Source organism: Nelumbo nucifera, chromosome 1, assembly GCF_055504915.1.
Source record: "Nelumbo nucifera cultivar China Antique chromosome 1, China Antique-T2T, whole genome shotgun sequence".
Classification (NCBI taxonomy): Eukaryota; Viridiplantae; Streptophyta; class Magnoliopsida; order Proteales; family Nelumbonaceae; genus Nelumbo; species Nelumbo nucifera.
The window spans coordinates 183,491,153-183,508,279 of NC_142649.1; the positions used below are offsets into that span (position 1 = coordinate 183,491,153).

General features: G+C 45.7%; 1 long non-coding RNA gene across 1 annotated transcript; it reads right to left on the reverse strand.

Moving 5' to 3' along the window:
* Positions 1–9,421: 9,421 nt before the first annotated feature.
* LOC148804234 (uncharacterized) lies at positions 9,422–12,653 on the reverse strand. The gene is made up of 2 exons (XR_016080754.1): positions 10,147–12,653; positions 9,422–9,953 (listed from the first exon to the last, which is right to left on the reverse strand). It is a non-coding gene; the product is annotated as an uncharacterized LOC148804234 (long non-coding RNA).
* Positions 12,654–17,127: the final 4,474 nt, after the last annotated feature.

A 17,127-nucleotide genomic window follows, 5' to 3' on the forward strand; every position in this document is an offset into this window, starting at 1 on the left:
AACCAATTCGATGACTTGATGCATGGCATGTAGGCCATCCAAGCCCAGATGCAGCAGCTTCAACAGCAGCAAATCCACCAGCAGCAGATGTTGCACCATGTCTCCCAGTACCACTACCAGCAGCAGTTCCCCCAACTGCTTCAAAGTCAGCTTCAAAGTCAGCCGCAGCTCCCACCTCGGCATCCCACCGTTAGGCGGGCGCCCCCACCAGAAGGCTTCCCAAGCTCGGGCCTCCCAACCTCGGAGCCCCTCTAGAAGCCAGGCCTCATCCCCTGGCAGGAGAGAGCGAGCTGTGGCCCCCGCCTCGCCACGCGCCGACGGATCAGGAACCCGATCTGCCAAAACAGCATCACCTCGGCACCCTTAGGACGGGCTCCTGCACACAAAGAACCGATTCAGTGCCTTAGCCGCGGACTACCCCTAATAGTCCAGGCCCATCGAGCTTGGGAACACCAAGGCAAGCAGTGCCATCGCTGGGCCTTCCAAGCAGCAGAGGCGCCGCCGGTGAAGTCGCCGAACTGCAACCCGCGTCCTACACGAGCTCCGGGGCAAAGAAGAAGCGAGCTCGGACGAGGTAAAAGCTACCCCTGTCCTCTCAGTCCCTTCCCCCCTGTCATCAAAACTCCTTGCAGTCCCCATGCCTAGAGACTTCAAACTCCCCCCCACTTGACAAGTATGACGGGTCCTTTGACCCCAGCGACCATGTCAATGCCTTCCAGTCCCAGATGCACTTGGCGAGAGCCAGCGAGTCCTGTATGTGCGTAGCCTTCACCACCACCTTTAGAGGAGTGGCTCGCACCTGGTACAGGAACCTGGCCCCCGGGTCAATAAGGAGTTGGGCCCAGTTCGTACAAGTCTTCACCGCGCACTTCGTAACCAGCAAGCGGTGCCCCCGAACCGAGGAGAGCCTCCTCGGTGTGGTCCAGAAGGAAGGAAAGCCCATCCGCAGCCCCCGAACCGCGCACTTCGTAACCCCGCAGTTCAGATCACGGGGGCCAAGATGGGAGTGACGCACAAGGAGTTCAAATGGCACATAGTGGCCAACCAACCCACAACCATCACCGAATTCCTTGATCTCGTGGACAAGTTCATGCGAACGGAGGAGGAGATCCATCAAAGGACTAGGGGCAGGTTTGAAAAAAGAAAGAGAGAACTCCCCAGCCAAGGAGACAGCCGGAAAGATCCAACTCGAGCGCCAAAACCGAGCCAGCCGTTTCGAGCTCCCGTGGTAGGTCGGACAGACTATACACCCTTGAACACAAAGCGGACTGAGATTTTAATGACGATCAAGGACGCCCCATACGTAAAGTGGCCACCTCGCCTAAATGGGAAACCAAACGAGAGGAACAAAAACCTGTACTACAGTTTCCATAGAGATCACGGTCATAGTACCGAAAATTGTAATAATCTCCGCGACGAGATAGAGCAACTCATCCACCGTGGGTACTTAAGAAATTTTGTACAGCATAGTAGTAACAATAATAATAATAATAGTAAGATAGGTCGGCAAGGGGAGCGCGGCAAAGATGCTCCTGAATCTAGCAGCAGGCCGGCCGAACAGCCATAGAAGCAGCCTCCGGAAGAGAGGCCAGTTCGGGGGACCATCCCCGTGATAATGGGAGGTTCGGTTGTAGCAGGGTGCACTTCGGCAGCGGCCCGGACGTCACTACCCTCACGACGATACACTTGTGATCAAGCTGAGGATCAACGACTTCGAAGTCAGGCGCGTGCTTGTCGACTCAAGCAGCTCGGCAGACATTCTATTCAAATCGGCGTTTGACCAGCTCCAGATGCGGGGAAGTGACTTGAAGCCCGCGAACACTCCCTTGGTGGGCTTCAGTGGGGAAGAAGTCATCCCCCTTGGGAAAGTGACAGTACCCATCGAGGTCGGCACGTGGCCTTGTGCAGTCAGACTCAACCACGACTTCCTGGTGGTCGCGACCCCCTCCCCATACAACGCCATAGTGGGGCGGCCAATCACCCACGTCTTACGGGTGGTGGTCTCCACCTACTATTTGGCGATGAAGTTCCCCACGGACTTCGGTGTAGGAGTAGCGCGGGGCGACCAACTCGAGTCCCACAAATGCTATGTGGCCGCCTTGAAGGGAAAAACCAAGGTGGCCGGCGAACTCGAATTGGAACGCCCTACGGAGCAAGGCGAAGTGCGAGCTATGCCCACAGAAGAAACGGTCGCGGTCCCGACTTCGACGAGACCCAAATCGGATGCTACAGATTGGTGTTTCCATCCAAGAACCTCTACAATCCGAACTGGTAAGTTTCTTACTTCAAAATTTATATATTTTTGCTTGGTCCGCTGCAGAAATGCCCGGCATAGACCCTGTGCTCATAACTCACAAGCTCAATATTGACCCTGTAGTCAGACCCATTAGACAGAAGAAACGCAACTTAGCCCCAGAACGCTGAAGGGCGGTCAATGAGGAGGTCGAGAAGCTCCTCGAAGCAGACTTCATCAGGGAAGCTCATTACCCGAGCTGGGTAGCCAACCCAGTACTAGTAAAAAAGGCAAACGAAAAATGGCACATGTGCGTCGACTACACCGACCTAAACCGAGCTTGCCCAAAAGATTGCTTCCCCCTCCCCAGGATTGACCACCAGTAGATGCGACCTCGGGACGCGAGTTGCTAAGCTTCCTAGACGCTTACTCGGGCTACAACCAAATCAGGATGGACCCAACCGACGAGGAAGAAACAACCTTCATAACCGAGTTCGGCCTATACTGTTACAAGGTCATGCCTTTCGGACTGAAAAATGCTGGGGCGACCTTCCAAAGACTTGTGAATAAGCTGTTTCGGCCCTTAATTGGCACAAAAATAGAATGTTATGTAGACGACATGGTCGTCAAGACACAATTTTCGCATGAATTAGTACAAGACTTGCATTCTGTCTTCCAAATTCTTCGACAATTTAACATGAAACTAAACCCAACTAAGTGTGTCTTCGGTGTCACATCGGGCAAGTTCCTAGGGTACATCGTCAACCAACGCGGTATTGAGAACAACCCGGACAAAATAAAGGCCATCTTAGATATGAGACCACCACGAAAAGTAAAAGAGGTTCAGAGTCTAAACGGCAGGATAGCCGCTCTGAGTTGTTTCATGTCTAAACCATCAGACCGCTGCCTGCTCTTCTTCAAGGCGATAAAAGGAAAAAGGTTCAAGTGGATCCTAAACTGCCAGCTTGCATTTGACAAGCTCAAGAAATACCTCGCCAGTATCCCGGTGTTGACCCGGCCTGAAGACGGCGATGTTTTAGAACTGTACCTTTCAACAAGCGACGAAGTGGTCAGTTCGGTACTGATAAAGGAAGCAGATCGGGTCCAACGACCCATCTACTATGTTAGTAAAATATTGCAGGGAGCAGAAACAAGATATCCAGAGATAGAAAAGCTAGCCTATGCGCTGGTCATCGCGGCCCGCAAACCGCCCGTATTTCCAAGCCCATACCATCGTCGTCCTCACCGACAAACCCCTAAGGCAAGTATTACTTAGACCCAAGGTCTCTGGACGATTGACGATTGACGAAGTGGGCCATCGAACTCAGTGAATACGACCTCCAGTACAAGCCCCGAACTGCCATCAAAGCCCAAGCCTTGACAGACTTCGTTGCAGAATGCACATTCCGCTCCGAGACCCCGGGCCCGGCCGAGCATGAGGCTCCCAGTTCGAGTGAGCTCGGTGCTTCCAAGAAAGTCGAGTCTGAGCACCGTGAGGTCATACCCAGATCGGTATCTCTCCTGGTTAGGCCAAGTGCGAACTGGGATGAGGAGCCCTAGATCCTTCACATGGATGGGTTCCTCGAATCAGTAGGGCAGCGGAGCCGGTGTAGTTCTTCGTGGCCCGAGTGGCATAAAACTAGAGTACGCGCTACGCTTTGAGTTCGTGGCATCCAACAATGAGGCGGAATATGAGGTGCTAATAGCCGGGCTAGCCCTAGCACAAGAAGTAAGAGCGAAGCAGATAGTCGTTTGCAGTGATTCCCAGCTCGTGGTCAACCAGGTCACCGGCGAATATGAAGCTCGCGAGTCAACCATGATCGCCTACTTAGCAAAGGTAAAGGAGGCTCTCCTCAGCTTCCAGTCACACTTCATCAGACAAATCCCAAGGTCAGAGAACACTGAGGCTGATGCCCTGTCCTGGTTAGCTAGCACTAGTGACAACACCATGAGAACGGTGTATATAGAGGACTTACCTCGGCCTAGTATTCTCAGGGGGGCAGAGGAGGTCGCTCCCGTCCTTGAGGCAGAGCCGAGCTGGATTGACCCACTCGCGAGGTTCCTGCTACACGGAACCCTCCCCCCAGATCGCAACGCAGCCAGAAGGGTGCAGCGCCAGGTAGCCAAGTATGTCATAATAGACGGATGGCTGTACCGACGATCCTACACGCTCCCCTATCTGCGTTGCTTGCGACCTACCGAGGCCGAGCTCGTACTACGCGACACCCATGAGGGTGTGCGGCGGCCACTTGGGGGGCAGGGCTCTCGCCCAGAAGACACTTCGACAAGGGTACTACTGGCCAACAATGAAGGTCGAGGCCACCGAGCTCGTCAGAAAATGCGACAAGTGCCAAAGGCACGCCAACATCCACCATCAGCCTGCCGCTAACCTCAAGTACCTCACTAGTCCGTGGCCCTTTGCACAGTGGGGCATCGACCTACAAGGACCATTCCCGCCAGCAACAGGTAGGAGGAAATTCCTAGTAGTGGCGGTGGATTACTTCACGAAGTGAGTAGAAGTCGAACCTCTCATAACAATCACAGCTCGAAACGTCCAGAATTTCTTTTGGAAGAGCATAGTATGTCGCTTCGGGTTACCTCGGGTACTGATCTCCGACAATGGCAAGCAGTTCGAAGACATCAAATTTCAAGAATGGTGCCAAGATATGAGGATTCGGCAGAACTTCACATCGGTCGCACACCCGTAGGCAAACAGTCAGACAAAAGTTATGAACAGAGCTATCCTCCGCGGACTGAAAGCACGACTAGACCGAGCTAAAGGGTTGTGGGCGGATGAGTTACCAAGTGTTCTATGGGCTCACCGAACTATCAAAAAAACCACCACAGGAGAAACCCCCTTTAACCTCACCTACGACACCGAAGCAATAATACCAGTGGAGATCGAAGTACCCACACTGCAACTAGAAGCATATGACGAGCAGACGAACGGAGAAGAACTACGTACCAACATCAATCTACTCGACGAGGTAAGAGATCTCGCGTACATCCGGACTGCAGCTTACCAGCAAAGAGATGCTCGGTACTACAATGCCAGAGTAAAAAAGCGAAACTTCCGCGTTGGTGACTTGCTTCTCCGTAAGATCATGGCACCCGAGCCCGGCGTCGACAAACTTGGACTGAACTGGGAAGGGCCCTACCGAGTAAAGAGAGCGCTCGGGGGAGCATACGAGCTCAAAACTTTAGAGGGCAAACAAGTACCCCGAGCGTGGAACGTCGTTAATTTGAGACGATACTACCTATAGATCACCAAGCGAAGTGGACTAAGAGTCGCTATCAGAGCCTAAGGGCTAGAATGTTGAGCTAACAAGGACCTCGGCATGGGCAAGCAAAGGCCAAGTGTTAACAGCGAACTAATAGGGACATCGACACCTCAGAGGCCAAGTGTTAACACCAAAACAGGCCGCACAAGTGCAGTAACCCAGGCAAAAAACGGATTGGGCATATGGTCAGTTCGGCAATATGGTCAGTTCGGAAGAAAGAGTGGCAACAACACTTAACCAAAAGAAGAACATTCCATTGCGAGATACTTCGTTTACATTCCAAAAAAAAAAACAACAGAAGCGAGCTCACAGGCCTGGAGGTACTTCTTCACCATCGGAAGGCACTTCAACGATACCCGAAGGTCCTGCCTCATCCTCAGAGTCCGGTTCACCGTCAGCAGCGTTGGCCATCTCCTGAGTAATGCGCGAAGTGGTTATGGTGCTAATATCGAGCTCGGGGTACGTATTCCGGATCATTCACCGGCTCAATTTAAAACCCCTTCTGTACGAGCCCACCATCAGGTCGTCAAAGCGCGGCGAGGCGATATAGTCTTCGACGACCTTCTTCTTGGCATCCTCGATGCCCTGAGAAAAGATCTCGGTCCTCTCCCGAATGTCCTCCTGAAGGTATTCGACCTAACGCTGCAAGTCCAGCCTCAGGTCCGCCATGTGCTTCACCACCACTCCCATGGCCTCGATGTCTCTCTAAGACCTCACCAGCCTGGCCTGTGCAGCGTGAGAAGCCGCTTCGGCAACTCGGTAAGCCTCTTCGGTAGCTCGCGCCCGCCTCGAGCTTCTTTCCGCTTGGGCCGCTAAGGCATGGATGGAGGAGTTCACCTACCAAAAGGAAAAACAACGAGAATGTTAAAAGAGTAGCAACGAAAAGGGTAACGACAAGGAACCCAACAAGAAGTCACTAACTTACCACCATAGCGTAAGAAGCAGCACGCCCGGCCACATGGTTCAAAGGAAGCCCGGCCCATGCCGCGACCTCCTCAAGGTAACAGGCCTCCTTACTTTTTTGGAGAGCTTGGTTCAGTGACAGCACGCTCCTGAGCTGGCATCGGCCTCCCAAGCCTGAAGGCCTAGCCCGGGTATAAGCGACCTCGGTGTGAGGTGCCCCCGTATAAGTAGCCTCGGCGTAAGGGGCCCCTGCCGCTTTTTGTACTAGAGGGGCCACCTTGGGCTCCGCATCTCGGGGCAGTTCGGCACGAGTCCGCTTGGCAACTCGCTTCATCCTCTTCATAGCATGAAACAGGTTCCCACCGCGAGTCTTTTTTGAGTCCATCGCACCTGCAAAAAGCAAGAGAGAGCTCAGCATCAAAAAAAAAAACAGGTAGTATGCCCGAGGAACCTACCCGAACTCAGGTCGGCCTAGATGAGCTTGGCCTCCGTCAAATAGTGGTGGCATTTTAGCCCGAGACGGGCCCACTCCCGAAGGCCCTTCGCCGTCTCCCTATCTAGCGTAACACTAGGGTCAGGGGCAGCCAACCCCCACCCGGTTTGAAACGGCCACCCCGATACACTTCGTGCCACGAAGTAGTCCCGTTTCCACGCCGGGACCTTGTTGGGGAGGTCGTGTAAAAGCTTGAACCCCGGGCGAGGAGACAGGTAGTATGCTCGCCTACGCCCGGGAAGGGGACCCGCTTGCTTCTTAAGCATAAGGATAGAGGAGATCTCTAGGTCTAAGGGCAAAATGTGTGCGCAAAAGAGGGAGATGGCCCCAACCAAGTTACGGATAGAATTCGGGTGAAGCTGACCAACGGTAACGCCGAAATGGTTCATGACCTCGACGATAAAAGGGTGGAAAAGTAGGCGCAGCCCAGCAACGAGCTGCTCCCGAAATACCATGATCTCATCCGGATCGTGCTCCCAAGGAAAATCACTCGAGGGTATAGAATAAGTGTACTTCTTGGGCAAGTTGAATTGGGCGATAAGGGAGTGCAACCCCTCGGGCGTCATGGTTGAAGGCCCGAACTTGTCTAACGTCCGACCTCGACGGGAGGAGGACGCCAAACTACCCGAGGCAACTCGGCCTATGGGTTCCAATTCTTCCTTGAGCTCTTCCTCAAGCTCCACTTCGGGTTCCGCCTCGAACTCACTAAGGTTGTCGGGGACCGCAGCTCGGTTCGAAGAACCTGCGTATGACCCCCTCGAGAAGTTGTCTGAGCTGTCCGAGCTAGACATGGCGAGGAAAGGAAAACCAAAAAGAAAAATAGACTCACCCGGAAAAAGCTAAACCGACTACGGAAGGTTGACGCAAGCTAAAAAATCTGGACGCGAGCTCAATAAGCAAACGCAAGAGAATGGCGGAAGAAAACGACTGGGGGTCCCCCACTATTTATACCCACAGTGACCAAAAAACCAACAGCTCTAATCAAGACAAATCCAACGGCTCGCGACCAGGCTGACCACATGCCTCCTAAGACCGAGACGTGACTGGCTGCACGTCTTTGGAAAATGAAGCAGCGCCAACGCACGTCTCCCAGCTTTAAAAGCGGCGATGGCGCGTTTTTTGAATTTAAATAAACACCCGCCGCCACGTCTCCCAACATTGAAGGCTGCAACGACGAGATTTTTTGAATTTTAAACACCCGCCGTCACGCCTCCATTGGAAGGCGGACTGGCACGTTTTTTCTGACTTTTTGGTGCTCAAGGAAACCCCTGACGTCCGCGCACTTCACGTCGTCAGTCAGACGGTTTGAAAGAATGGGTCAAATCCACTCGTCACCTCGCGAACTCCCCGCACTAGCGCAAAGACCCTTAGCACGAGGAGTGGGGGGCAATTGATGGAGGTAAATTTGACCCGACCTCTTAACCTTCCGACGCGTGGAAGCAGCCAAGGGTGACCTGGCAAGAACGACAGCTCGACACAGCAGTGCCCAAGGCGCGAGCTCCAAGAAGAGGAACCCCAACCTCCCCCAAGAGGGACCTGTGGCCCGAGCTCCCCAAAAGAAGCCCAAACTCTCCCCTTGGCCCCAAACCTTGCAAAGAGCATAAAGGGCCACAACCCGAACTGGCCCACCCCAGGGCACTTCGGGCCACACTTCTATCCGAACTCAAGACTTTACCTCGCGCACCACTCCGGCACCGTCTCTTGGCCACCGAACTGAACCACTGTACCTGACACCAGAACCCGTATCCTGAGGCAGCGCACCAGACTGACTTGGGATCTGACGCTTGACAACCGCACTTCAACGATCACCTGCCACTGCCACCTCCTGTTACAGAGACGGCTCCAACAAAGAGAGCAGTGGCGGTTGCCTGCCCCAATAGAGGTGACGACACCCGAATTGGTAGAAGCACAGAGGTCATGATACCCGACCTGATAGGAGCTTGGGAGTGAGTGCGCGAAGTGATTATAAAAGGCCCTCTTCCCCCCGAGAATGGAGGTAGGTGATAACTTTGCGCTATCTGGTTTTGATCTTGCCTTCGAGGAAATACTAACTTGAGCTTCGGAGCACTCTCACCGGGTTCCTCCCCGAAGATTCCTCGCCTTCTTCTCCGTTTCAGGCACCTGTTGCTCCAGTCGGAGGCAAGGTCATTGACAGCTAGGACCGACCGGATTGCACAACATCAAGAGCCAAAGCCACATTATAGATCCAAAAACAAGTAAAATGAAATTTGTTAATGAATGATATGATGAGGAGAATCCTTTAATGGAAAGCAAGCTTATTATAGGAAGGAACAAAAAGATCCAAAATGTTGTCAATGGAATTTGAAAACACTATCTTTTTGAATCATAAGAATGGATGATACATGCATATGAATAATTGATATATGGTTATGTGAATGTAGTTTTGGTGTACACTACACACTATCACTCAAAAAGATAATAAAAACTGGAATTTGATAGTAACTAGTGGTAATTAAAAATACTTAGATACATATGCTGATTTAGAATCAATTTCAACGAGTAGAAGATGATTGTGAATTACTTCACGGAGAAAATTCTCCTTTCTGAATCAGCAAACAATGAGTTACACTATTCCAGTTTTGGTTACATCTAAAATGATGAAGGGAAACAAAATGTTTTCCTCCGAAAATAATACTCAATAAGGAATTAATTATTTCCCTAATTCCTCAAAAAATAAACAAAATGGTTTTCATCTCCATCTGCAATCAAACACCAAAAAAATATCATTTCCTAAAGAAATTGTTCATATTAGCAGGACCATATTCCTGGTGCAACACTTGGTGGACTTCACCAACTTAGCCATTTGATCAAGTACCATCAAGAGGATGGATGAACAGCTGCAACCAGAGAATAAAAATTCTGAAACCACATAAACCGTTCTCCAAACCACCCGAAAGAAGTTGATATAGTATTTTCCATATAAAGGAATTCTTACGGCATGTTCCGATGTTATGGATCCATTTGCCAGCCAGTGGGTGATGCACTGGTTTTCCACAAACCTAAATAGAGGTTGAGCAAATACCTGAGAATAGCAGATTTGTTAGGTTACAAACATGCATTACAGAACAAATTAATGTAGCTTTCAAAGTTAAAACAAGAGTGTGATCTAGTGAATTTTCTAATTGATTTTACTTGACTTCTGATCCGGTTATGATAAATGGTCTTTTGCTTTCTCTTACTTGGCCCAGGTAGTGAGGTAGGTAAGAAGTTTTCACCTTTGGGTTGTAATTGTCCAGCCCCTTAAATATGATAAAATTGCAGCATCTAGCTGCTCCAGAAAGCAGAAAAATAAAAAAGGTGTTGATTCACTAGCTTTCCTTCAATTAGACGCATCAGAAAAGGATAGAAACAATTCACTGTTTGTAGAGTTGTCTATAAGGCAATATTGAGAACAAAATTCCTAATGGTTATTCAATACAGAACTTTGGAAAGCAATGAAATGGAATTTGCACCATAGCAAGGGTAAAGACAGAAAGAACAAAAAATCACTGTTCGACTTGGGGCTACACAAGGCTAGAAGCACGAATACCAATCACAGGGGAAGAAGGGGTGGATATTGATCAGAATTTTTCTCATGAGATCCAATATAAATGTTATCAAGCTATGCTCAGAGAGACATTAAATTGTGAACAGCTACCATGTATGAGAAATGGAAGACAAAACATTTTAATGATACAGGAGACGAAGATGTAGCACATTAACTCCCCCACCATCCAGTGTTTGGAGTCAAAAACCTTTTGATTGGTCCCATAAACCCACTCTCAGCCTCTCAGGCATACCAGTGGTGCTGGTTGTTTGGGCTAGTAGCAAAGTAACTAATACTTTGCATACAGAAAACATTTGGCATACAAAAAACTAAAACTTTAAACATTTAAGACAAGGCACACAGAAGCATATCTGTTATATTACTTCAGCTCATGCAGTTCTGTTACCTTATTTCAGATAATATGCATGGAAATTTTAACAAGAGAATCAAGATTTGTAAGCTCCACCACTCATAACAAGACTACAATACAAATTTCATGTAAAAAGTAAATGCTTGGCCCACTAAATAAATTGATGCATTTTCAAACTGAAACGGAATCTCATATGAGAAAATTGGAAATATGACGAGGATTCTCAAACTCGTAACAGAGAGAGCATGTCACAGGGAAAAAAAAATAAGAGAACTTCAATCCAAATATTCAATCCACTGTACTATCGGTCTTTCCAACCTGGACCAAATTGGACTAGTCCAATCCAATCTAAATGGTATTGATTTGTTTCCCATTAATTAAGATAAAGCAAATATAAAGTCATAGTACATACAGTAATTTCTAGTTTTCTACTTAAACAATAAATAAATCATAGCATGAGAGTCTCTCAAAGTAACAAGTAATAAGTATGCCAAAAATTAAGTAAGATCAGTCTGCACTCTCTTGGCCGCTTGAGCCTAGGCCATTGACCTTCCTCATAATCTGCTAGTAATAAGTATGCCAAAAAAGCAAGAGTTTTGGACCACAATATATATAATTAATTTGGGTTGTCTCTCAAAGATTAACTAACATAGCATACACTCCATCAAGTGCTTGCAGCAGCCAACAGTCAACACTCATGGTGGAAACTGGAAAGAGTTTCAACTTCCAAGCATGGCCCCTTCCTTTTTACCTACAATACTTTCTCTTTCAATTCGGTTAACTCCTCTAAATCAATAAATGAGGTCCCAATTTCACAACCATGCATGTTTAATATCCACTTCTCACAAAAGCACTTTTTTGCTCATGCTTTATTAAATGAGGCTCACCAAACTGTTTTTGTACGTCTGATTTTTTTCCAATTGAACTTAATTTTTAAGTTACCCTTTTAGACTGTCAAATGTAATTGTAAAAAAAAATAATAATAAATAGTGTTGAGCATAGACAAACAATTCTGAATCTTGGGAATGTTAGTAAGTGACACTGTGACAGGTTGAAGTTGCAAGAGATGATTAAAGGGCTCATAGTTTAATGAGTACCTAAGGTTAAAATATAAAGTAAGTGGGTTAGTGTGGTGCAGATTATGAAGATACTGATGACAGTGATGATGAAGATGACGAGTGCTACAATGAGGATGATATTGCCTAGTAAACTGAACCGGATTGGATTGGTCCAATCTATTGTCTTATTGGACTGATCAACCTGGACCAGATTGGACTAGTCCAATCCACTGTCTTACCAGACCGTTCAACTTGGACCGGATTGGACTGGTCTAATCCATTGTCTTATTGGACTGTTCAACTTAGACCGGATTGGACTGATCCAATCCACTGTCTTATTCGATTGTTCAACTATGATACCGAAAAAAAGAAACCTAAAACCAAATCACCAATCAACCAATATCATAAAACTGGTATCCAATCAGATGATATTTATCAAAATTCATGGGAGGGTTTGATTGGTCAAAGCCCTTCTAGTATCATGTCTTTCCGATAACATGGATTTTCCCCAAGGAAAAAATATTTAATTTCAACTTAAAAATATATCAAATCTATTAGAATTTATAAAATACATAAATATGACAGAACCATTGGCATTCCAAGAAATATCCAAACAGAACCATTGAATAATCAAACATAAATATTCAAGATATTCCAAGAAATATTCAGACTATAGCAAACAAATATTCAAACAGAACCATGTATTGTTGTCTACAATTAAAATTATGAGAGTATCTACCAAACTCTGTGCTAGGTTCTAATGACAAAGGATACCTCAATGAACAAATCGTAGAGGTCAGAGGAGACTTTCACTTGAGAGCAAGATGCAAGAGAAAAAAATCACCAAAATATGATTGCCTGAGTGAAGAGGGAGTGTTGTTGCCGCTGGAGAAAGTGAGAGGGCATTAAGAGAAGAGAGAGTGTTGTACTACTGTCACTAGAGAAGGTGAGGAGGCGCTGAGAGAAGAAGAAGCTCTGTTATTGGAGAAAGTGAGAGGGCAAAAGGAAGATCGCCAGAGAAAGGGAAATACGGCCGGAGTTCATCCAAAGCTTCAAACGAAATACCGCCATCCGCCGGTGAGATTGAGGATGGAGCGATGGAGGCGCAGAGACGCTGAACCCTAACCTTCAAGCTTCGACTCTTTGAAAGCTTCTATGCTTGATGCTCACGAAAATGAACAGACCATTCGAACTAGTGGCTTTGTCCACTTTCGGTCCATTCTATGAATGGACGATTTATGTTCGGACCGGTCCGCGTCCATATCATTTTTTAGGACCGTCCGATCCGTCCATATTACTTTCGATTCGGACGGTGTCCAACCCGAAACCGGTCCATTGACACCCCTACTTGTGGTAGAGGCTGCAACCACAATCCATCCCCTTCACTAAATATTTCCTCAAACACCTCCAATGTCTTCACCCAATGAGATCCATTCACAGATATATTTTTCAATGATTGCCTCCCTAGTCTGCATCTTCTCCTGGAATATTCTATTATTCCCTTCTTCCCAAATTACCCAAATCACAGTTGTTTTACTGGATTTATGATGGATCGCAGTCTCACCACTAGCATTACAAAGGATACAAATATGTAGGGAAAAGCACCAATTAGGCCTTCTCCTTTGGAGCATATCACGAGTATTGATCCTATTTACTTTAAAGCCACTTCCCAGCATTAAAGCCCTAATTTTAGGTGACTTACCCCAAACTTCTTTCACCGTAAAGGACAGGCTAAGGCTTTGAGGCTATATAAGAATGTTGCAAAAGGAAGCACAAGAGAAACATTCTGGAGGGAGGACACCACAATGAATGGTCCAAATAAGAGAAATCTAGGAAGACACTACGAAAAAACAAAAAAGACAAAATCAACCACAGAAGAAAGCACCCATTCCCTTAGGTCTCTTTTAAAAATTGGGAGACAGCATAGAAATAGATCTTCATGTATAATTGGGAAAGGGAATAGAAGTTAACAATCCTTAAGACAATTTATCAAAAAAAAAAAGGCAATCTTTAAGACAAGTGTCCCCCATATCCAAATGACTTCCCAGAACAACATTTCATTGTGATTACAAACATCATACCTAATATGACTGAGGAAGAGAGGAAGTATGCCAGGAATTGCTTTGTAAGGTTATGTGAAGATAGCCAGCCATAGGAGCCAAGTTAGCATCCAAGCCATTAGCCATCGAACCATGAATGCTTTTAATAGCTTTGCTACAACATGTCTTGCTCCAAAGTGAGCCTTCATAACCACTTCTCCAACAGTGCAATGTTCCTCTTTTCTACATTCCTAATCCCAAGGTCTTCCTTTTCCTTACTCTAGTCACTCATCCCTCATTTCACTTGGTGGTTTTTCCTAGTGTCTCATGGTCCCACAAACTCACACATAATTTTCTCCATTTCCTATGCAAATTTCCTAGAGATATGGAAGGTAAACAAAAATACATTGGTGACTTGACCATTATGGATTTAGTCAATGTAATTCTTCCTCCTAGTGAGATATAATTCATTTTCCACAAGGCAACATTCTTGGTAAATCTCTTTAAAATAGGTTGCAGGAACCTTCACTTGGGTTTCTGCCTAGTGGTAACCTTAGATAGTTCATAGGCCAAATACTCACCCAACATCCTAACATGGTGGCTAACCTGCTAATTTCCTATTCCAGCTTAATAACTCCCTCCATACAGCTCTTGTTCCAATTGACCTTAACTTTGACATCCTCTCAAACTGTTGAATCACACCCTAAAGATTTCTTATCTCCTCCTCTCTTCCACCCTCACAAAAGAGAATTATATCATTTGCAAATTGTAAATGTATTACCACCACTTCTTACCATCCTATTCTCCACATTGATAAAGTTCCCCCTATCTGCCAATATTATCAATCTACTAAAGATATCAACCATAAGGGCAAAAAAGAGAGACAAAGGATCCCCTTGCCTTAAACCTCTTTTTACCAGAAAGAAGTCTTCAACAACACCATTCACAAAAACAGAGTAGTGGCAAAAGGATAGACAACCCATAATATCAAAAAACAACCCATAACCTATTTGCACCATCTTTATCCAAATCCACACTCTCATTACCTCCACCAAAAAGGACAAATCCACCATATCATATGCCTTCTCTAAACCCAGCTTATCGACCAATCCCTTCTCTACATTTTTCTTCTCTTGTATTCCACACATTTAGTTGAAATTAGAATATGGTCAATGATCTGCCTTCCCTGAATAAAGGCCGCTTGGAATTGAGTGGTGATGATAGGTAGAACCTTTTTTTTTAAGATAGATTGGTAGGACCTTTTTATCCTCTCATTAAGAGAACCTTGCCTAAGATATACATATTACTCATAAGTGCTAAATTGCTAATCACCCATTTATCTCTTGCGCCTTTCTTATAGTATGGAATCACTTTTTCAACCTTTTTGACAAATTTGGCAATATTCCCAACTTGGTGGTATTATTATTTTATTACCATGTTATTCAAGTTCAGACCAAACAAGAGAAGATTCCTGGCATTGAACAACACATGTGCAGTTTTTTTTTATTATTTGACATGAATAAAATGCTACTCTTCAAAACAAGAAACAGATGTGGAGGATGTGATGAATTTGATTAAGATAAAGGTGGGACTTTCGGCTTTAACCAAAGATAATCTAAAGGATACACCATTAGTTCTTTATTCAGAAATTTGAAGATGGTCCACTATTGCTGCCTTCACAAAGGCTACAAACAATCCAATTCTGGATAGCCCCAGAAGGTATTAATTGAACATTGACACTCACAGCCTCGGAAACTCAAGAGGCAAAAATAGATGACAATGGACTATTCTCAGTTTCTCAGGCCTGGTTGGAGAACACAATTCCTTGAAAGCTGAGACGTTAGCTACTTAGCTCTCCTTCAAGGCCTTAAGATTGAACTCCTCTTTCAACGATTCAACCATTCATGACTCCAACAATCTTAGGCCTTAAGCTCCAAGATATTTGATTAGAGAAGCAAAGTTCTGCAGGAACCAACATGAACCACTAGTTGAAGTGGACCCCTAGAACTGCTAAATTACCTTTGGATTGGCAAGACTTGGGACCACAAGAGATGTTATTGTTTGGTAGAACCAGGTTCATTTTTAACAAAGTGTATTTGTATCGGTAATTTTATGGGGAGGCCACGGGCTGTGTAGTTTCTCTTTGTACTGATTCTCATTTCCACTTCATTTGAAATGAAGTTTCTACTTTTCCATCACCAATGTATTCATTTTCAGTTAATCATCAAAACAAAAATCAAATATAAAAAGAAAAACTTGGTAGGCTCAAATAACCAGATTCCAAACCTTTCTTCCACTAAATTATTTATAATTCGATGTAACAAAGTATGCTTCAATTTCAATGGAAAGATCATCTAAAAACAACAGTATACATAAAAGCATTAAGCAGCATACTATCTCAATGGGAAAGAAACAAAAAGGCAAACAGTTCAGATTTTCCTGTACACACATTGTCATCTTCGTGACAACTCCAAGAAATTCTACATGAAATACAAGGAAATCTGGTGCACCTGCAAAATAAGTCAAGGAACAAGCAGATTCCACTTGAAATACAACAAAGAAATGTGGTGTACCTGCAAAATAAGTCAAGGAACATAATTGACTAAATGATTTCACAAGATGTATATAGATAGTTTTTATTAAGAATTTACAAAGAATGAATACAGTGAGTGTGGAAGCACCCATTTTAACTGCTAGCCTTAGCTAGTCCTAGCTATACCTCATTACAATTCCTCGTCTTGGGCAACCAACTCAAATATAGACTTCTGGCAGTGCCCTGTTTGGCCAGCCCATCAGCCAAGAAGTAGGCAGACTCAGGGTCAAGCTAAAAACCACTTGTATCCACTCAACTAGATTGATGATTTCACATGATCCTCTAATACAATAAAAAGATAAAAACCAAAGAGACATGAAATCAACATTGAAAGCTTCAAACAATTGAGAACCATAGAGACAAATTTTATGAGAACCACTGCATGCCGGAATTACAAATGGACCCTGCATGTGATATTGATACAAAGACTCCAAACTAATTGACAAAGATTGTATCCAGTCAAATATATCAAAAAAAACAGGTTGTATTCAGTCAACAGAAACTGTAAGAAAAAAATTGATAGCTAACCGAGGTGCAGTCTCATGGGCCCATCATCACCTTTGCCACACAAACAAAAAAGAAAAGTAAAGAAAAGAAACTAAGCACATAA